Below are 21,216 nucleotides of genomic sequence, written 5' to 3'. Positions count from 1 at the left end.
AAATGCTCCTCCGACATTTTGTTGATTGATGAACTATATTTTCTCTCCGTACAAGAATGAATTTGTATTGCTCTATCTCGATGACATTCTGGTCTTTTCTGAGACTGAGGAAGAACATGAAGAACATCTCAAATTGGTGCTTGATAAGCTGAGAGAGTACAAGTTGTATGCCAAGTTTTCCAAGTGTGAGTTCTGGCTGAAAGAAGTGGTTTATCTTGGGCACATTATCTCTGCCGAGGGCATTAAAGTTGATCCGTCCAAGGTTCAGGCCATTGTTGAATGGGAGACTCCGCAGAATGTGAAGCAGCTTCGAAGCTTTCTCGGGCTTGCTGGATATTGCAGAAGGTTCGTTGAGAACTTCTCGAAGATCGCCAAGCCGCTCTCAAGTCTTCTTCAGAAGGGTGTTAAGTATGCTTGGTCTCCAGAGTGTCAGCTGGCCTTCGATACACTCAAAGAGAAGCTTACCTCCACTCCGGTCTTGGTCCCTCCGGATGATTCCAAGCCGTACCAGGTCTTTTGCGACGCTTCTCTCTAGGGTCTTGGTGCAGTCCTGATGCAAGATAAGAAGGTGGTTTCTTATACCTCCAGGCAGTTGAAGCCTGCGGAGAAGAACTATCATGTGCATGATCTTGAGCTAGCAGCTGTGGTACACGCCTTGATGACTTGGAGACATCTCTTGTTGGAACGTAAGGTTGAAGTTTTCACCGATCACAAGAGTCTCAAGTACATCTTCACTCAGCCTAACTTGAATCTTCGGCAAACACGTTGGGTGGAAATGCTCCAGGATTTTAATCCGAGTGTTGAGTACACGCCAGGCAAAGCTAATGTCGTGGCAGATGCTTTGAGCAGGAAGGCATACTGCAACAGTCTGATTCTGCAACCTCTCCAGCCGGGTCTTTGTGAGTCTTTCAGGAAGCTCAACCTTCAGCTAGTACCTCAGGGAATTCTTGCGAACCTTCAGATCTCTCCTACCTTGGAAGATCAGGTAAGAGCAGCTCAGCTTCTTGACGCTATGGTTAAGAAGGTCAAGATTGGCGTGGGAAAGAGTCTCCCCAAGTATAAGTGCTTCACTGTGGATGCCAGGGACACGTTGTTTTTCGAGGATCACCTTGTCGTCCCGAAAGGTGATCTCAGGAAGGTGATCATGGAAGAAGCTCATAACTCTCTGCTCTCTATTCATCCTGGAAGCTCCAAAATGTACCATGACTTGAAGCAGACCTTCTGGTGGACTCGTATGAAACGTGAGATTGCTCAGTTCGTAAATGAATGTGATGTATGTCGAAGGGTGAAAGCAGAACATCAATGCCCAGCAGGCCTCTTACAGCCTTTGCCGATTCCCGAGTGGAAGTTTGATCACATTGAGATGGATTTCGTCACCGGGTTTCCGAAGTCCAAGAAGGGTAATGATGCTATCTTCGTCGTCATCAACAAGTTGAGTAAATTGGCTCATTTTCTTCCAGTCAAGGAGTCCATTTCAGCAGCTCAGCTGGCAGAGTTGTACACCTCCAGGATTGTCTCGTTGCACGGCGTGCCTATGATGATCTCTTCAGATCGCGGAAGTATCTTCACTTCCAAGTTCCGGGACTCCTTTCAGTCTGCTATGGGCACGAAGATCCGCTTCAGCACATCGTTCCATCCTCAGACTAGTGGTCAAGTGGAGAGAGTGAATTAAGTTCTTGAGGATATGCTGAGAGCCAGTGTTATCTCTTTTGTCATGAAGTGGGAAGATTGTGTGCCTTTCGCGGAGTTCTCGTATAACAACAGTTATCAAGCTAGTTCTGCCAAGGCTCCGTTTGAAATTCTCCATGGCAGGAAGTGTCGTACCCCGCTCAACTGATCCGAGACCGGCGAGCGTCAGATCCTTGGCAATGATATGATAGAAGAAGCTGAGGAGATGTGTCGGATCATTCGCGACAACCTCAGAGCAGCTCAGTCCCGTCAGAAGAGCTATTATGATAGCAAGCACCGTGACATGTCTTAAGAGCTTGATGACTTTGTCTATCTCAAGGTGTCGCCTATGAAGGGTATGAAGCGCTTTGGCATCAAAGGCAAGCTTGCGCCTCGTTTCGTTGGTCCGTTCAGAGTGGTTGGCAAGAGAGGCGACCTTGCGTACCAGCTCGAGCTCCCATCAACCTTTGCAAATGTCCATGATGTGTTCCATGTTTCTCAGCTTCGGAGGTGTTTCAAGACCCCCGAGCGCATTGTGCATCTTCAAGACATCGACCTTCAGCCTGACCTTTCTTATCGTGAGCATCCAGTTGCGGTTCTCGAGGCGACTGAGCGCAAGACCCGTAACAAGTCTGTCAAATTTCTCAAAGTGCAGTGGCCACACCATTTCGATAAAGAGGTGACTTGGGAACGCGAGGATCACCTCCGTTCCGAATTTCCTGATTTCTTTCGGTCTTAGATCTCGAGGGCGAGATCTTCTTTGTAGTGTGGGAGAGTTTGTAGTGGCCCAAGTGTAAACCTTCCCTATTTGGAACCTATTGCAAGTGGGTCCACCTTGTCAGGGATATGATGATATCATTTGTGCCATGACCTCATGTGATGTTCCTTTTTTTTGTTTCCTTCCCAGGCATGCATGTCATATCATATCTTCCATGTTTCATTGAGACTTTGTGCTTGCAAGTGTGGTGGTGATGATGTAGTGTCTTGTGATTTCATGTGATGTTCGTGCATATGTGTTAGGGTGAGTAGTAGTAGTGTTTGTGGTGATAGTTGGTTTGCAAACCCTTTGATTACAAAACCCCTCTCTCTCTTTAATTCCCTAGTTCAAATATTAGCTTGCTCCTAAGCCGTTTTAAAAAAGTCATGTGTTTGAAGAATATTGTGGGGATGATGGAGTGACATATTTGATATTTTGTTATGATGAAATTAGGGTGCAAATAAATCCAAAACAGAAACTAAATTGTTGTTTTGCATTTATTCAAGTTGCTCCAAAAATTCCCTTTGTATTTTATTCAAATAGGTTAAATGTTTTCATGACCAGGGGCATATTTATTTTGTTTTTATCTCCAACAGAAAGCCATGTGTCTATTTTTCTTTCTCTGGGTTTTCTTTTAATGGGAATTAGTCCAGGAGCTTCTTTCTCTATCTGCCGCCCTAGTGGGCTTCCTCCCACCTAGGCCGGCCCATCTCCCTTCCTCCCTCGAGCAGGTGGCCCGAGCGTTTTCGTTCCCCTTCAGACGCCGTCCTATTCCCTCGCCTTCCCGTCAGCGTTGCAGCAGAGAGGAGTTGACGCCGTGAGGGCGCCAACGTCGAGGCCCCCCTTTATAATTCATTGGTGTCCGTGCCTTCCCCTTCCTCCTAGGGTTCCTCCTCTCCCCAGTTCGCCGCCGCCACCTCTCTTCCTTCCCTTTCTCTCTTCTCCCGTCGGCAGGTGAGTCTCTGCTAGGTTCAGACCAGAGAGAGAGCACCTCCTCGCCGGCGTCTTCCCCGCTCCCGTCGTCGTTCGCCGCCGTCGCCATGTCCAGGAGCTCGTGGTTCGACCCCGCGTTCCATTCTCGTCGTCGGTAGGGTCGAGGAGCGACCACACCGACGGGGCCGAGCTCGTCTGCGGCTCGAACCCGGTGGTCTGACTCCTCTTCTTTGGTCTGCGGTTCAGGGCTTCGTCGTCGTCGATCTGCCTCATCTCCGGCGCCCTCCCCCTCCGATCTGAACCTCTACTTCCTCCCCAAGGTGAGTATCAACCTCTCCTTCCTTCCTCCTTCGTAGATCAGCCCGGATCCGGCAGGTGCGCGTGCGTGCTCTCTGTTTCGAGCAGCAGCAGTAGCAGGTGCAGGTGGTGGTCGTGCCGTGGCGTCTAGGTAATGCTAGGTGCAGTAGCAGTGGATCTCTAGGGGTCCCCTTCACCTGGTTTTGCTCCGGCCTCCGAGAGCAGCAGCAGCACGACGAGGCAGCCGACGATCTCACTGTCGCCATGCTCCTCTGTCAAACCAAGGAGTAGAGAGATGTTGTGTGTGTATCTTCTCTGTCAGGTGCGCCATGCATGTGTGTAGCAGTAGCAGGGGAGATCTCCCCTTCGTGTGGCAATGTCGTGGTGCAGGGGCTCTCCTCCGGTAGCGCAGCGCAGTAGCAACCCCGGTGATCTCCCTGTCGCTGGTATTTCTCTGTAGGCAGAGAAGGGATTCCTGCTAGCTTACCTTGTTTCAGGTCCCTTCTCTGTCAGTTGTCGAGCTGTAGCGTAGTGGTAGTGGTGTTGTGTGCCTGATGAGTAGGGCGCGGGTTCGATTCCCCCCCCCCCCCCGCGGCACCATTTATTTGTTTTGCTTGCTCCTGCACAGTAGCACACACGGACAAGTCACCCCGTTGGCTTCCCTTTCTCTGTCGAACTTATAGCAGTAGCGCAGTGGTTGTGTGTGGAGTGTTGCACCAAGGGCTCTAGGGTTCGAATCCCAGAGACACGCCATTTTCTTTTCCTTCTTTCTAATTTTTTTCCCTTGCTTTGTTTGCTATACTTGTGCCTAGATCAATGGGTGACAAGTGTCATTAAATTTTATTCCCTTTTGCTTGATGGAGGAGTGGCAGAAAGCATGTATGTGTGTTCATGTGTGTTATTGTAGATGTGTGTGTTTATGTGTGTGTGTGAGTTCTTGAGGGTGAGTGTGTGTGCAAGTGTGTGTGTGGCTCTACACACATGCTTGTGCAATTGCACAAGCACTTGAGATGAGTCTTGTGTTGTGTGTTCTAGTAGATTCATGTGCATGTGAAGATAGTGTGGTGATATGATGGTTCCATGTTTTATCTTGTTTAGTAGATCCCCTTCATTTTGGTTCTTGGGAGTAAGTGCTTGCCTTGAGGTAGTGGTGGTGATATGTGTGTGGTGAGGCAGCCCCACTTTGCAACACTTGTGCTCCTCCTCATGTTCATATGAAAGAGGGCATGAGGTGTGTGTAAGATCTATGTGGTAGTAGTGTTTGGGTTGTTGATGTGCATGACACCAACATGGGGTCCAAACCCTCATGTCCATATTGTCTTTGTGCACATGAGCATAGCTATGTGATAGTTGTTCTAGTGAGAGTTGCATGAAATGTTGCACTATTCACTATGTTGGATTCTATGTAGATTTTCTTTTCTAGTTTGTGCTCACTTGCTCCAAGTAAGTGCCCACATATTATATATGTTTTTGTGGTAGAAAGATCCCAGGAATCCATTGGTGAAATCATTTTTTCCATTGGAACATTTTCTGGAAAAGTCATACTTACATTTTCTTCTAAGTTTAGAGCTTGGTTCCATGAATTGTGATGTGCTCTTGTATTTGTTTCTTGGTTGTGGTAGTAGAGGGTGACCCCCTCTACTACATGTTTGTTTCAATTCATGATTTGGAAGCCATGTGTGCAAGTTTTGCCCATCCAAAGTAGGCTTGTGACTGAAATTCCAGATTAGTGAAAATCTGAGATTTTCTCTAAGTCTGAGAATCTGTTTATATTTTCTTCTCCTGTAGATTAGGTTGTGCTGGTCATTGTGTTGTGATCTAGCCCTAGATTTCAACTAGACAGTTGGACCTGATATGTTTTTCTATCTCCTTGTAAAATTTCATGTCATTTGGAGCCGTGTAGGTATTGTTTTGGCTGCTGTCAAAAAGCTTCAGAGCAAAGACAGAAAGTTAGGTGCAGGAATTTTCACTAAGTCCCTGAGATCTTATGGTTTTGGGCAAGTTTGCAGCCTTGTATCTTCCTGTGTTTAATTCCTTTTTGTGTGATTTTTTCTTGTGCTGGTATTATTCTTGGCTAGATACAGCCACATATATTATTTGTCATAGTTGGGTGGCTGTAGGTACTTTGCATGTAGCTCACAAAGTGCTATGATGCCGTTTATGGCAGATTGTGTAGTTTTGTCATTTTGATGATTGTGAGTGCTTAGTTGATGTTGTGGTGTTCTTCTTTGCTCCACCCCATCAATGATGGGTTGTTTTATGTCTTGGCAACCTGGGAATACCAGATTAGTGCCATTTGAGTGTGTGGAGATGATTTTGACACGTAGGGCTTCATATCGTGTTTCGTTGATTCCCTTTGATCCGTAGCTCCGATTGTAATGTTCTTTACATGGTGTTGCATCATTTTCACGAGACGCATCTGATCATATCATTCTCATGCACGTCAAAATAGTTTAGCATGTAGTTCTGTCCAGGAACTTGTTTTAGCTTCTTAAGCTTGTGTTAGTGATAGAAATAGTGATGCATGCTCATTTTTCACCTCATGCATCATGTGCTTGTTGCATCTTGAGGTGTTGTTGTTCATTGGATGTTATTCTTATGTTGGGTAGCACCGGGATCGAAGAAAGAATACGTGGAGTCGGGAGAGTACCTGCAGGACGATCAAGAACCATCCCAAGCTAAGGAGATCACAAGCAAGATGATATGACCTTGATTCCATCTCTAGACTTGTTATGCTATATTACGTTTCCTTTGTCATATGCTTGCCGCCTACCACTGAAATATTTGCCTCTTGATATGCCATGAACCCAAACACTATTCCTACCTAGCAAAACTTGAATGGCTAAGTAGGCTTCGCTCAGCTACTAATGTTAGCGTTGCTAGATGCAGGTGCTTTGGTCTCATGTGATAACATGAGCTTGATATCATTATCTTAAATTTTTTTATTTAATAAACGAACCTATATACTTGGTAAATGACGAAAGGCCTAGCCTTTTGCCGGGTGCTTTGTTCCGTTATTGCTGCCATAGTTACCGGCTACCGGTGTTTGATTCCATATTGATCGCGCCTAACACGTTCGGGGTTGTTATGGGGACCCCCTCGATAAATCGCGTAGTGCTAAGGCTTGTCCGGCAGGACCCAACATTGGTGTTAATTTCCTAATCACTTAATAATAAACTGCATAGGGAATAGCTACCCCGAGGAATTTAATCAACAACCCAGGCCAGTGCTCCTCATGAGCGTTGGTCCAACCCAGAGCAGCTTATTACGCTCCCCGGGGCAACTCGGTGTTTTGGCGTGGTAACCATCGCTCATCCGGCGTGTCCTGAGACTGAGATACGCGGCTCTTATCAGGGTCGTCGACACGTCGGGAGGTCATGCTAGCCTTGCCTTACCTTAAGGATATATCTTGCGTATAGGAATCCCGGTGAAGCTTTGGTTCTCCCCAGAGTTGAGGTTTTCCTCTAAGGAATCTGACGAGATCACGAGATTCGTGATAGAGGATTACTTTGTGGTATGTGTACGTTTGTGATGGACTAGTTGGAGCACCCCTGCAGGGTTTAATCTTTCGGAAAGCCGTGCCCGCGGTTATGTGGCAACTTGGAATATTTTGTTAACATCCGGTACTAGATAACTTAAACAAAAGCTAATAAAATTGCCAACTGTGTGCGTAACCGTGATTGTCCCCTCGAAGATCTCTCTTCGATCGGGAACACGGTGGGGTTATGAATGACGTAGGTAGGTGTTCAGGATCACTTAGTGATCAAGTATTCACGATCGCTAGTATAGTCCACCTTCATACATGTTCTACGTAAGTTAGCCACCAAATCAAGCTTAGGATGCTGCAACCTTAAACACTTCACCTTATCCTACCTAATAACTTAACTAGTCCTAGCACCAAGGTCTTAGATTGCTGAGTCCCCGTGGCTCACGGATTCCTCCACAATACCAACAGGTTCAGGTACCCCAGAGACAGATGATCCCGACGGCACGCAGCTGGCGTGGCAGTACGATGAGGAGACAGACCGCATGTACGTGAACTATCCAGAAGATTGAGGCGTGGTCGTGATCGTGGGCATGCAGGTAGGGTAGCATAACCTTTCTATGTTTTGTAGTCCGTAGCGGAACTACTTTGGTTGTATGCGTGATGTATTCTGATATATTTATGAGAAGGCAATTGAACCCCTGATTGTCTATCTTTATTGTTATGTATGTGTTGTGTTACCTGTTTGCGAGACGCTTAGATGCGCTCCTTTCCAATTCGGGGCCTCTATCCCCAGATCGGAAAGGACCGCATCTTGGTTGTTACATCATACCTATTGATGACCCACAAGTATAGGGGATCAATCGTAGTCCTTTCGATAAGTGAGAGTGTCAAACCCAACAGGAGGAGAAGGCTCTGATAAACGGTTTTCAGCAAGGTAATAACTGCAAGCACTGAAAGTAGCGGTAACAAGTGATGGTGTAGTGAGGTGAAACGTAGCAAGAGAAAAGTAACAAGTAACAAGTAGTAGCAGCGGTGCAGCAAGTGACCCAATCCCTTTTATAGCAAGGGACAAGCCTGAACAAAGTCTTATAAGAGGAAAAGCGCTCCCGAGGACACACGGGGATTTCTGTCATGCTATTTTCATCATGTTCATATGATTCGCGTCCGTTACTTTGATAGTTTGATATGTGGGTGGACCGGCGCTTGGGTACTGCCCTTACTTGGACAAGCATCCCACTTATGATTAACCCCTCTCGCAAGCATCTGCAACTACGAAAGAAGAATTAAGACAACGTCTAACCATAGCATTAAACTAGTGGATCCAAATCAGCCCCTTACGAAGCAACGCATAGACTGGGGTTTAAGCTTCCGTCACTCCAGCAACCCATCATCTACTTACTACTCCCCAATGCCTTCCTCTAGGCCCAAATATGGTGAAGTGTTATGTAGTCGACGTTCACATAACACCACTAGAGGAAAAACAACATACAGCATATCAAAATACCGAACGAATACCAAACTCACATGACTATTATTAGCATGACTTATCCCATGTCCTCAGGAACAAAAGTAACTACTCACAAAGCATAATCATAATCATGCTCAGAGGTGTAATGAATAGCATCAAGGATCTGAACATAAACTCTTCCACCAAGTAATCCAACTAGCATCAACTACAAATAGTAATCAACACTACTAGCAACCTTACAAGTACCAATCGGAGTCGCGAGACGGAGATTGGTTACAAGAGATGAACTAGGGATTGGAGAGGAGATGGTGCTGATGAAGATGTTGATGGAGATGCCTCCCCTCCGACGAGAGGAGTGTTGGTGATGACGAAGGCGACGATTTCCCCCTCCGGGAGGGAAGTTTCCCCGGCAGGATCGTCCTGCCACAGCTCTAGATTGGATCTGCTCAAGTTCCGCCTCGTGGCGGCGGCGAAACCACGAAAAAACTCCCAAATGATTTTTTCTGGAATGAAACCCTTCATATAGCAAAAGAGGGGGGCCAGTGGGCCACCAGGGTGCCCACAAACCCTGTTGTCGCGGCCAGGGGGGTAGGCCGCGGCAACCAGGCTTGTGGGCCCCTGGTTGCTCCCCTCTGAGACTTCTTTCGCCCAGTATTTTTTATAAAATCCAAAAAAATCCACGTTGATTTTCAGGGCATTTGGAGTTGTGCAGAATAGAGCACTCAGCCTTGCTCCTTTTCCAGTCCAGAATTCCAGCTGCCGGTATTCTCCCTCTTCAAATAAACCTTGCAAAATAAGAGAGAAAAGGCATAAGTAAGGTTCCACAAAGTATAATAACAGCCCATAAAGCGATAAATATCAACATGAAAGCATGATGCAAAATGGACGTATCAACTCCCCCAAGCTTAGACCTCGCTTGTCCTCAAGCGAATACCAAGACCCAAAACATGTCCACATGTTTAGGGATGAAGGTGTCGATAAAACAAAATACGGACGTGAGGGCATCATGATCACACATAGAACAGCAATGCATCATAGAGATTCTTATGGGAAAGTAACAATTCCTTCACAAAGCAAAGTATGAAACAAAAACCTTACCGAGAAGTAGCCAACAACAGTCCATAGTCATTGAAACAATTGCAATTTATCATATTATCATAAAGAGTCCAATAAGAGTTTGTAAGGCAAATCCACATACTCAATCATCTCTTTTGTTTTCCATAATTGTTACAACTCACGTGGTACTCATGGTATTGAAGTTTCAGTTGGACACAGAGGAAGATAGGGGCTTATAGTTTGCCTCCCAACCATTTACCTCAAGGGTAAGTCAACAATAATAAAGCATAAGTACTCAGCTCCAAGTTGATATATGAATATAGATCTTCCCCAAGCATATGACGTTCACCAAGAAAAAGGGCTAAATCAGGAATTGGTGAAGGACACCATGACTCTTACAAGGGGAAAACGTAAAGGTACAAGATAGGCCCTTCGCAGAGGGAAGCAGAGGTTGTCATGCACTTTTGAGGATTGGATGAATGTCCTCTTAGTGCGGAGGAACGTCACTTTATATTGCCTCCTGTGATAAAGAACTTTATTATGTAGTCTGTCGCTTTTATGTCTTCCTCATCACAGGTTCGTACAAAGCTTATTTTCCATACACTAATAGATCATACATATTAGAGAGCAATTTTTATTGCTTGCACCGATGACAACTTACTTGAGGGATCTTATTCAATCCATAGGTAGGTATGGTGGACACTCATGGCAAAACTGGGTTGAAGGTTTATGGATGCACAAGTAGTATCTCTACTTGGTGCGGGAGTTTTGGCTAATATGAGGTGGAAGCAATCGTCACATGCTAAGGGATCTCTAATCATATAACATAGTTTGGAACTAAGCAAACACAATTCATTATGTTGTCTTCCTTGTCCAACATCTACTTCTAGGCATGTAATAGTTTGGTAAGTGCTCACAATTATGGAAAGTGTCTAAGATGATATATTTATATGTGAACCTCTCTTTCCTTATTACTTCTTATTAATTGCAACAATGACTGAGGTCTATGTTGGTCTACTCTCAACAAGTTTCAATCATCATACTTGTTATATGTGAAGCTATCACTTTGCATAAGATCATCTTATGATCTTTCATGCTATCGTTCTTTTCATACTTTTGATCATGGCACAAAACAAAGCCCTTGACTAAGATACTCTTTATTATATAGCTCGCAAGCTCGAATACATCGGGGGAGAGACAAAAGTAAAAGACTCAAACTAAAATACTAAAGACTTATTCCACTAACAGAAGAAATAAAAACTGAAAAGGAAACAACTAAAACAAAGGTAAAAGCAAAAGATATAACGGTGATACGATACTAGGGCAACTCCCCCAAGCTTGGCAAAAGCCAAGGGGATTGCCCATACCAATGCTTAGTTGTCTTCCTTTGGTGGTGATGGTGGTGGTGGTGTTGGAGTAGTCCGATCCTCCGTCTTCCAAGGCATAGGTGCTCCATCATGGCAGGATGAACGAGTCACCGGAATCCTCAAATCTGCAGCCAGCCGTATTGATTTAAATCTATACTCATACTCACAGTTTTAGTTCTGCAGGTCATAGATCTGGCCCTGGAGTTGATCAACCCTGTCATAGAGCCTGGAGAGGTGCTTCCCAATGTCAATGGCATCCATCTTGTGATTGATGGTGAACTCCGTGATCATCGTGTGGTTGGTGTTGAGTCCATGCTCCACCATCCCTTGGCACTTGAAGACTTGTTGCTCCATTGCTTCGAGCCTCGTCTCCATGCTTCCGGTCTTCTTAGGCCCCTCAACATCACGGAAGTGCAACATCCCCTCACTCATCTTAATAGATTGAGGGTGTTTCAGCACTTCCGTGAGGTAGGGATTGATGACCTCCTCGAAGATCTTGTCCTTAGGAGCTTTTGCGGAAGTCATGATGGTCTAGATATGCGACAGAAACAAGCTCGAAACAAAAACAAAGGAAAACTGCGTGATACGGAGATCAAAACCCTCGGGTGTGTATATAATGATTTTTTCTGGACCAGAAGGAGTGCTCCGCAAGAAAACTGAGTCCGCGAGGCACACGAGCTGCCCACAAGCCCTGTTGCCGCAGCCAGGGGGGAGGCCGCGGCAACCAAGCTTGTGGCCGCCTCGTGCGCTCTCTGGACTGCTTTTTATTTTTCTAATTTTCCATAAATTCCAAAACGGAGAAAATTTCCTATTGGAAAAGTTTCGGAGTCCAATTACTTCTCGAAACAGATACTTCTTGGTTTTCAGGGTCTGAAACAGGCTAATAAACATCCCTTATGTACTCCTCTAGAGTTATGATATTGATGATATTGGTCTCAACATTTATGGGAGTACCAGAGATATAATGCTTGATTCTTTGCCCGTTTACCACTGTAGGAAAATTGCCTTCCGTGTTATTGATTTTGATGGCACCAGAGCGATATACTTCCTCGACAACGTAGGGACCTTCCCATTTAGAGAGGAGCTTGCCTGCGAAGAATCTCAAATGAGAATTGTATAGTAGGACATAGTCACCTACATTGAACTCTCGTTTTTGTATTCTTTTATTGTGCCATCTCTTAACCTTTTCCTTGAACAACTTGGCATTCTCATATGCCTGGGCCCTCCATTCATCTAATGAGCTGATATCAAACAACCGCTTCTCACCGGCAAGTTTGAAATCGAAGTTGAGCTCTTTGATTGCCCAATAAGCTTTGTGTTCAAGCTCAAGAGGTAAATGACAGGCCTTACCGTATACCATTTTGTACGGTGACATGCCCATGGGATTCTTATAAGCAGTCCTATAAGCCCATAGCGCATCGTCAAGTTTGCTAGACCAATTCTTCCGAGATCTATTGACGGTCTTTTGTAAGATCAATTTGATCTCCCTATTACTCAACTCCACTTGACCACTAGACTGAGGATGATAAGGAGATGCAACTCTATGGGTTACATCGTACTTAGCGAGCATCTTGCGGAAAACACCATGAATGAAGTGTGAACCGCCATCAGTCATCAGATATCTAGGGACTCCAAATCTTGGGAAAATGACTTCTTTAAGCATCTTAATAGAAGTGTGGTGATCAGCATTCTTAGTGGGGATAGCCTCCACCCACTTAGTGACATAATCCACAGCAACTAAGATGTGAGTGTACCCATTGGAACTCGGGAAGGGTCCCATATAATCAAAGCCCCAGACATCAAATGGTTCAATGACCAGTGAATAGTTCATAGGCATTTCCTGACGCTTACTCATGTTCCCTATTATTTGGCATTCGTCACAAGACAAGACAAACTTATGGGCATCCTTGAAGAGAGTGGGCCAATGGAAACCTGATTGCAATACCTTATGAGCAGTTTTGTCTCCAACATGGTGTCCTCCGTAGGCCTCGGAATGACACTTCTGCAGGATCTGTCCCTATTCATGTTCAGGCACACAACGTCTAATGACACCATCTACTCCTTCCTTATAAAGGTGAGGATCATCCCAAAAGTAGTGTCTCAAATCAAAGAAGAATTTCTTCTTTTGCTGGTAGGTGAAACTGGGTGGTATGTATTTGGCTACAATATAGTTTGCATAATCAGCATACCACGGTGCACTATGTGAAGTGCGGATGACATTCAATTGCTCATCAGGAAAGCTGTCATCAATAGGTCGTGGGTCATCAAGGACATTCTCCAGCCTAGACAAGTTATCTGCTACAGGGTTATCAGCACCTTTTCTGTCAACGACGTGCAGATCAAATTCCTGTAGTAGGAGAACCCATCTGATTAGCCTAGGCTTAGAGTCCTTCTTCTCCATGAGGTACTTAATAGCAGCATGATCAGAGTGAATAGTGACTTTGGAGTCAACTATATAAGATCTGAACTTTTCACATGCAAACACGACTGCTAAAAACTCCTTCTCCGTAGTGGCATAGTTTCTTTGGGCACTGTCTAGAGTTTTACTAGCGTAGTGAATGACATTCAACTTCTTGTCAACACTTTGTCCTAGAACAGCACCAATGGCATAATCACTAGCATCGCACATGATTTCAAAGGGCAAGTTCCAATCAGGTGGTTGAACAATAGGTGCGGTTATCAAGGCCTTCTTAAGTATTTCGAAAGCTTCCTCACAATCCTCATCAAAAACAAAAGGAACATCCTTCTGCAAGAGGTTGGTAAGAGGCCTAGAAATCTTAGAGAAGTCTTTAATGAACCTTCTATAGAAACCAGCATAACCTAAGAAACTTCATATACCTCTGATATTTGTGGGGCAAGGCATTTTCTCAATTGCATCCACCTTAGCCTTATCAACTTCAATGCCTCTCTCAGATATTTTGTGTCCTAAGACGATGCCTTCATTAACCATGAAGTGGCACTTCTCCCAGTTCAAGACAAGGTTGTTATCTTTGCATCTCTGTAAGACTCGATCAAGGTTGCTGAGGCAATCGCCAAAGGAAGAACCGCAGACGAAGAAATCATCCATGAAAACCTCAACAATCTTTTCAACAAAAGTGAGAGAATATAGCCATCATACATCTTTGAAAGGTAGCTGGTGCATTGCACAAGCCAAAGGGCATGCGTCTATAAGCAAAGGAACCGAAGGGGCATGTGAAGGTGGTTTTCTCTTGATCAGATTGTGCAACAGGTATTTGCGAGAAACCTGAATAACCGTCTAGAAAGCAGAAGTGTGTGTGTTTAGATAGCCTTTCTAGCATCTGGTCAATAAACGGCAAAGGATAATGGTCTTTCCTAGTTGCCTTGTTCAGTTTTCGGAAGTCTATCACCATCCTATAGCCAGTAATAATCCTCTGCGGGATTAGTTCATCCTTATCATTAGGAACGACGGTAATACCTCCCTTCTTAGGTACGTAATCTACTGGGCTTACCCAATCACTATGAGCAACACGATAGATGATTCCTACTTCCAGAAGCTTTAATATTTATTTTCTCATGACCTCTTTCATCCTCGGATTTAATCTCCGTTGATGATCAGCAACTGGCTTAGAAACGGGATCGGTTTTAATCTTGTGCTCACATAGAGTGGGACTGATACCCTTAAGATCATCAAGAGTATATCCAATAGCCTCACGGTGCTTCCTCAAAGTTTTTAATAACTTCTTCTCTTCGTGATTCGAGAGGTGAGCACTAATAATAACAGGATATATCTCCTTCTCATCAAGATAAGCATACTTAAGAGTATCTGGTAACTGTTTCAGCTTGAACACAGGATCACCCTTTGGTGGGGGAGGATCCCCAAGCAGTTCAACAAGCAGATTATTATTGAGAATAGGATATTGTTCTAAGACAATTTTATCTATCTCATCTCTTTTCTTCCATATGCATATCATTTTCATGCTCAAGCAGATATTGCTCTAAAGGATCCGTAGGAGGCACGGCAATAGAGGCAAGATCAATGATTGCATCCCTACCAGACGACTCTTTTTCATGAGGTTTTCTTCCAAACTTGGAGAAGTTAAATTCATGAGACACACCTTCGAAACTAACAATGAGAGTCTGTTTAATGCAACCAACGTGAGCATTGACAGTGTTGAGAAAGGGTCTACCAAATATGATGGGACAAAAGCTATCTTCTGCAGTACCAAGGACGAGGAAATCAGTAGGATACTTCGTCTTACCACACAGGACTTCTACGTCTCTCACAATTCCCAGAGGGCAGATAGTGTCTCTATTAGCTAGCGTAATAGTGACATCAATGGGTTCTAACTCAGCAGGTGCAATCTCATCTTTGATTTTATCATATAGGGAACGGGGTATTGCACTAACACTAGCACCCATATCACATAAACCATGGTAACAGTGATCTCCTATCTTGACAAAAACAACGGGCAGGCCAACTACAGGTCCGTGTTTGTCTTTCGCGTGAGGTTTAGCAATTCTAGCGGAGTCCTCACAGAATTTGATAACATGCCCATCTATGTCTTCGGCTAAGAGATCTTTGATAATAGCAACACTAGGTTCAACTCTAATCTCCTCAGGGGGTGCAAGTGGTCTAATGTAACCCCTATGTATCATAGCTGGAGCTTTAGAATAATCCTTTATTCTAGCAGGGTATGGTGGTTTCTCAGTGTAAGCACAAGGAACAACTGGATCAATAAAAGCAATGACTTTCTCCTCAACTAGATTAGTTTTGGCTATGTTGCTTTCTACAGGAGGATGATATTGAAACCACTTCTCTTTGGGAAGATTAACATGAGCAGCAAAAGATTCACAAAGAGAAGCTACTATCTGAGAGTCAAGTCCATACTTAGCGCTAAAATCTCTAGAAGTGTTTGTCTCAACAAAAGATTTAACGCAATCAAACTGGAAATTCATACCTGACTCCTTACCTTCCTCCAGCTCCCAATCTTCAGAGTTACGTTTGATTATTTCCAATAAATTCCACTTGTGGTCAATATCCTTCTTCATAAAAGAACCGGTACAAGAAGTGTCAAGCATGGTACGATCTTCATGACAAAGACGAGCATAAAAGTTTTGAGTGATAATTTCTCTCGAGAGCTCATGATTGGGGCATGAATATAGCATTGATTTAAGCCTCCCCCAAGCTTGAGCTATGCTTTCCCTGTCACGAGGCCAAAAGTTATAAATATAATTCCGATCACGATGTACTAAATGCATAGGATAGAAATTTTGATGAAATTCCAATTTCAACCGATTGTAGTCCCATGATCCAGTATCATCACATAGCCTATACCATGTCAACGCCTTATCCTTCAAAGATAAAGGAGAGACTTTCTTATTTACCTCATCCTCGGGCAAACTTGCAAGCTTAAATAAACCACAAACTTCATCTACATAGATTAGATGCAAGTCTGGATGTGAAGATCCATCTGTAAAAGGATTAGCCAGCAATTTATCAAGCATACCCGAAGGGATTTCATAAAAGATATTTTCAGTAGGTACCTCAGGTTGAGGAATAACTCCTCGTGCTTCCGTTCGTGGTGAAGATACCCCGAACAAACTCCTCAAAGGAACAGTTTCCATAGTGACAAGTGACAATAAATTTCAGCACAGTATATGAATGTTTCCTTACCAAATTCCACTTACCAAAGGCGCTTCCTCCCTGACAACGGCGCCAGAAAAGAGTCTTGATGACCCACAATTATAGGGGATCAATCATAGTCCTTTCGATAAGTAAGAGTGTCAAACCCAACGAGGAGGAGAAGGCTTTGATAAACGGTTTTCAGCAAGGTAATAACTGCAAGCACAAAAAGTAGCGGTAACAAGTGATGGTGTAGTGAGGTGAAACGTAGCAAGCAAAAAGTAACAAGTAACAAGTAGTAGAAACGATGCAGCAAGTGGACCAATCCCTTTTGTAGCAAGGGACAAGCCTGAACAAAGTCTTATAAGAGGAAAAGCGCTCCCGAGGACACACAGGAATTTCTGTCATGCTATTTTCATCATGTTCATATGATTCGCGTTCGTTACTTTGATAGTTTGATATGTGGTGGACCGGCATTTGGGTACTGCCCTTACTTGGACAAGCATCCCACTTATGATTAACCCCTCTCGCAAGCATCCGCAACTACGAAAGAAGAATTAAGACAACGTCTAACCATAGCATTAAACTAGTGGATCCAAATCAGCCCCTTACGAAGCAACGCATAGACTGGGGTTTAAGCTTCCGTCACTCCAGCAACCCATCATCTACTTACTACTCCCCAATGCCTTCCTCTAGGCCCAAATATGGTGAAGTGTTATGTAGTCGATGTTCACATAACACCACTAGAGGAAAAACAACATACAGCATATCAAAATACCGAACGAATACCAAACTCACATTACTATTATTAGCATGACTTATCCCATGTCCTCAGGAACAAAAGTAACTACTCACAAAGCATAATCATAATCATGATCAGAGGTGTAATGAATAGCATCAAGGATCTGAACATAAACTCTTCCACCAAGTAATCCAACTAGCATCAACTACAAGAAGTAATCAACTCTACTAGCAACCTTACAAGTACCAATCGGAGTCGCGAGACGGAGATTGGTTACAAGAGATGAACTACGGATTGGTGAGGAGATGGTGCTGATGAAGATGTTGATGGAGATGCCTTCCCTCCGACAAGAGGAGTGTTGGTGATGATGAAGGCGACGATTTCCCCCTCCGGGAGGGAAGTTTCCCCGGCAGGGTCGTCCTGCCGGAGCTCTAGATTGGATCTGCTCAAGTTCCGCCTCGTGGCGGCGGCGAAACCACGAAAAAGCTACCGAATGATTTTTTTTTTCTGGAACGAAACCCTTCAAGTAGCAAAAGAGGGGGGCCAGTGGGCCGCCAGGGTGCCCACAAGCCATGTTGCCGCGGCCAGGGGGTAGGCCGCGGCAACCAGGCTTGTGGGCCCCTGGTTGCTCCCCTCTGACACTTCTTTCACCCGGTATTTTTTATAAAATCCAAAAAAAATCCACGTTGATTTTCAGGGCATTGGGAGTTGCGCAGAATAGAGCACTCAGACTTGCTCCTTTTCCAGTCCAGAATTCCAGCTGCCGGTATTCTCCCTCTTCAAATAAACCTTCAAAAATAAGAGAGAAAAGGCATAAGTAAGGTTCCACAAAGTATAATAATAGCCTATAAAGCGATAAATATCAACATGAAAGCATGATGCAAAATGGACGTATCACCTCTCAACAAGGACACGAGCATGAAACCTCAATTTCATCTCTTAGAACATCTCTTATGTTTCATGACGTTTCAGAACGTCTTCGGCGCCTTGCTTCTAAGCCATTAAGTATTACGCACTGAACTATCATGTAGTCATCAAAAACGTGTATGTCAGATGTTCGCAACATCCACAGACGACGCTCGACGTGCAGCACACCGAGTGGTGCATTGAGGACATAAGCCTTCTGCGCGCCAATGAGGACAATCCTCAGTTTTACGGACTCAGACCGCAAAGTTGCTACTATCATCTTTCAACTGAATTTTCTCTAGGAACATATAAAAACAGTAGAGCTATAGCGCAAGCTACATCATAATTCGCAAAGACCTTTTGACTATGTTCATGATAATTAGAGTTCAACTAATCAAATTACTGATAAACTCCCACTCAAAAAGTACATCTCTCTAGTCATTTGAGTGGTACATGATCCAAACTCAAGTCCGATCATCACGTGAGTTGAGAATAGTTTCAATGGTAAGCATCTCTATGCTAATCATATCAACTATACGATTCATGCTCGACCTTTTGGTCTCATGTGTTCCGAGAACATGTCTGCACATGCTAGGCTCGTCAAGTTTAACCCGAGTGTTCTCCGTGTGCAACTGTTTTGCACCTGTTCTATGTGAACGTTGAGTCTATCACACCCAATCATCACGTGGTGTCTCGAAACGACAAACTCTCGCAATGGTGCATAGTCGGGGAGAACACAATTTCGTCTTGAAATTTTAGTGAGAGATCACCTTATAATGCTACCACCGTTCTACGAAAAATAAGGTGCATAAAAGGATTAACATCACATGCAATTCATAAGTGACATGATATGGCCATCATGTTGTGCTTCTTGATCTCCATCACTCAAGCACCAGCATGATCTTCTTGTCACCGGCACCACACCATGATCTCCATCATCATGATCTCCATCAACGTGCCGCCATCGAGGTTGTCGTGCTATCTATGCTATTACTACTAAAGCTATGACCTAGCAATATAGTAAACGCATCTGCAAACACAAACGTTAGTTTAAAGACAACCCTATGGCTCATGTCGGTTGCCGTAGCATCGACGTGCAAGTCTATATTAACTATTACAACATGATCATCTCATACATCCAATATATCACATCACGTCATAGGCCATATCATATCACAAGCATACCCTGCAAAAACAAGTTAGACGTCCTCTAATTTGTTGTCGCATGTTTTACGTGGCTGCTATGGGTATCTAGTATTATCGCATCTTACTTACGCAAAAACCACAACGGAGATGTGCAAATTGCTATTTAACCTCTCCAAGGACCGCCTCGATCAAAACCAATTCAACTAAAGTTGAAGAAACAGGCACCCGCCAGTCATCTTTATGCAACGAGGTTGCATGTCAATCGATGAAACCAGTCTCTCGTAAGCGTATGAGTTATGTCGGTCCGGGCCGCTTCAATCCAACAATACTGCTGAATCGAGAAAAGACTAAGGAGGGAAGAAAATCGAACATCACCATCCACAAAACCTTTTGTGTTCTACTCGAGATAACATCTACGCATGAACCTAGCTCAGGATGCCACTATTGGGGAACATTGCATGGGAAACAAAAAAAATCATACGCACACGAAGACCTATCATGGTGATGTCCATCTATGAGTGGAGATTAGATCTGCGTACCCTTGTAGATCGCACAGTAGGAAGTGTTAAGAAAGTACGGTTGATGTAGTGGAACGTCTTTACGTCCCTTGATCCATCCCACGAACCGTCTCGCGATCCGTCCCGATCTAGCACCGAACGGACGGCACCTCCGCGTTCAGCACACGTACAGCTCGATGACGATCTCGACCTTCTTGATACAGCAAGAGATACGGAGAAATAGATGAGTTCTCCAGCAGCGTGACGGCCGCCGGTGTTGGTGATGAACTATTCCTGCAGGGCTCCGCCTAAGCTCCGCAGAAATCTAATCTAGAGGAAGAACTACGAGGTGTAGGTTTGAGTTGCACGTGGCAAAGTTGTGTCTCAAAAGCCCTAAACCTCTAGTATATATAGGAGGAGGGGAGAGGCAGCCCTAGGAATCCTTGGTGCACCAAGGAGTCCTCCTTGGGTCGGCCGAAGTGGGAGAGAGGGAGGAGTCCTTCTCCAATCCCACTTGGATTAGGACTCCTTCCTTATTTTCCCACCTCTTTTGGATTTTTCCACTTTTTCCTCATGGGCTTTCCTTGGATGACTTTGTCAGCCCATTATACCTTATTGTACATCCAATAAACCCACGTGGACCCCTTGGGGCGTGGTGGGCCCACCCAGTGGGCCTCCGGAACCCATTCGTCACTCCCGGTACACTACCGGCAATGCCCGAAAACTTTCCGGAATCCAAACACCAACTTCCTATATATCAATCTTTGTTTCCGGACCATTTCGGAAACCCTCGTGACATCCGTGATCACATCCGAGACTCCGAACGACCTTCGGTCACCAACACATATAACTCACCTATACTAAACCACCATCAAACCTTAAGTGTGCACACCCTGCGGGTTTGAGAACTATGTAGACATGACCCGAGACACTCCTTGGTCAATATCCAATAGCGGGACCTGGATGCCCATATTGGATCCTACATATTCTACAAAGATCTTATCGGTTGAACCTCTGTGCCAAGGATTCATATAATCCCGTATAACATTCCCTTTGTCCTTCGGTATGTTACTTGCCCGACATTTGATCGTCGGTATCCCTATACCTATTTCAATCTCGTTACCGACAAGTCTCTTTACTCGTTCCGTAATACAAGATCCCCGTGACTTTCACTTGAGTCACATTGCTTGCAAGGTTCATATATGATGTTGTATTACCGAGTGGGCCCCGAGATACCTCTCCGTCACACGGAGTGACAAATCCCAGTCTTGATCCATGCTAACTCAACGGACACCTTCGGAGATACCT

This window comes from Hordeum vulgare, chromosome 3H (genome assembly GCF_904849725.1).
Source record: "Hordeum vulgare subsp. vulgare chromosome 3H, MorexV3_pseudomolecules_assembly, whole genome shotgun sequence".
Lineage (NCBI taxonomy): Eukaryota > Viridiplantae > Streptophyta > Magnoliopsida > Poales > Poaceae > Hordeum > Hordeum vulgare.
This window is presented reverse-complemented; position numbering follows the sequence as displayed.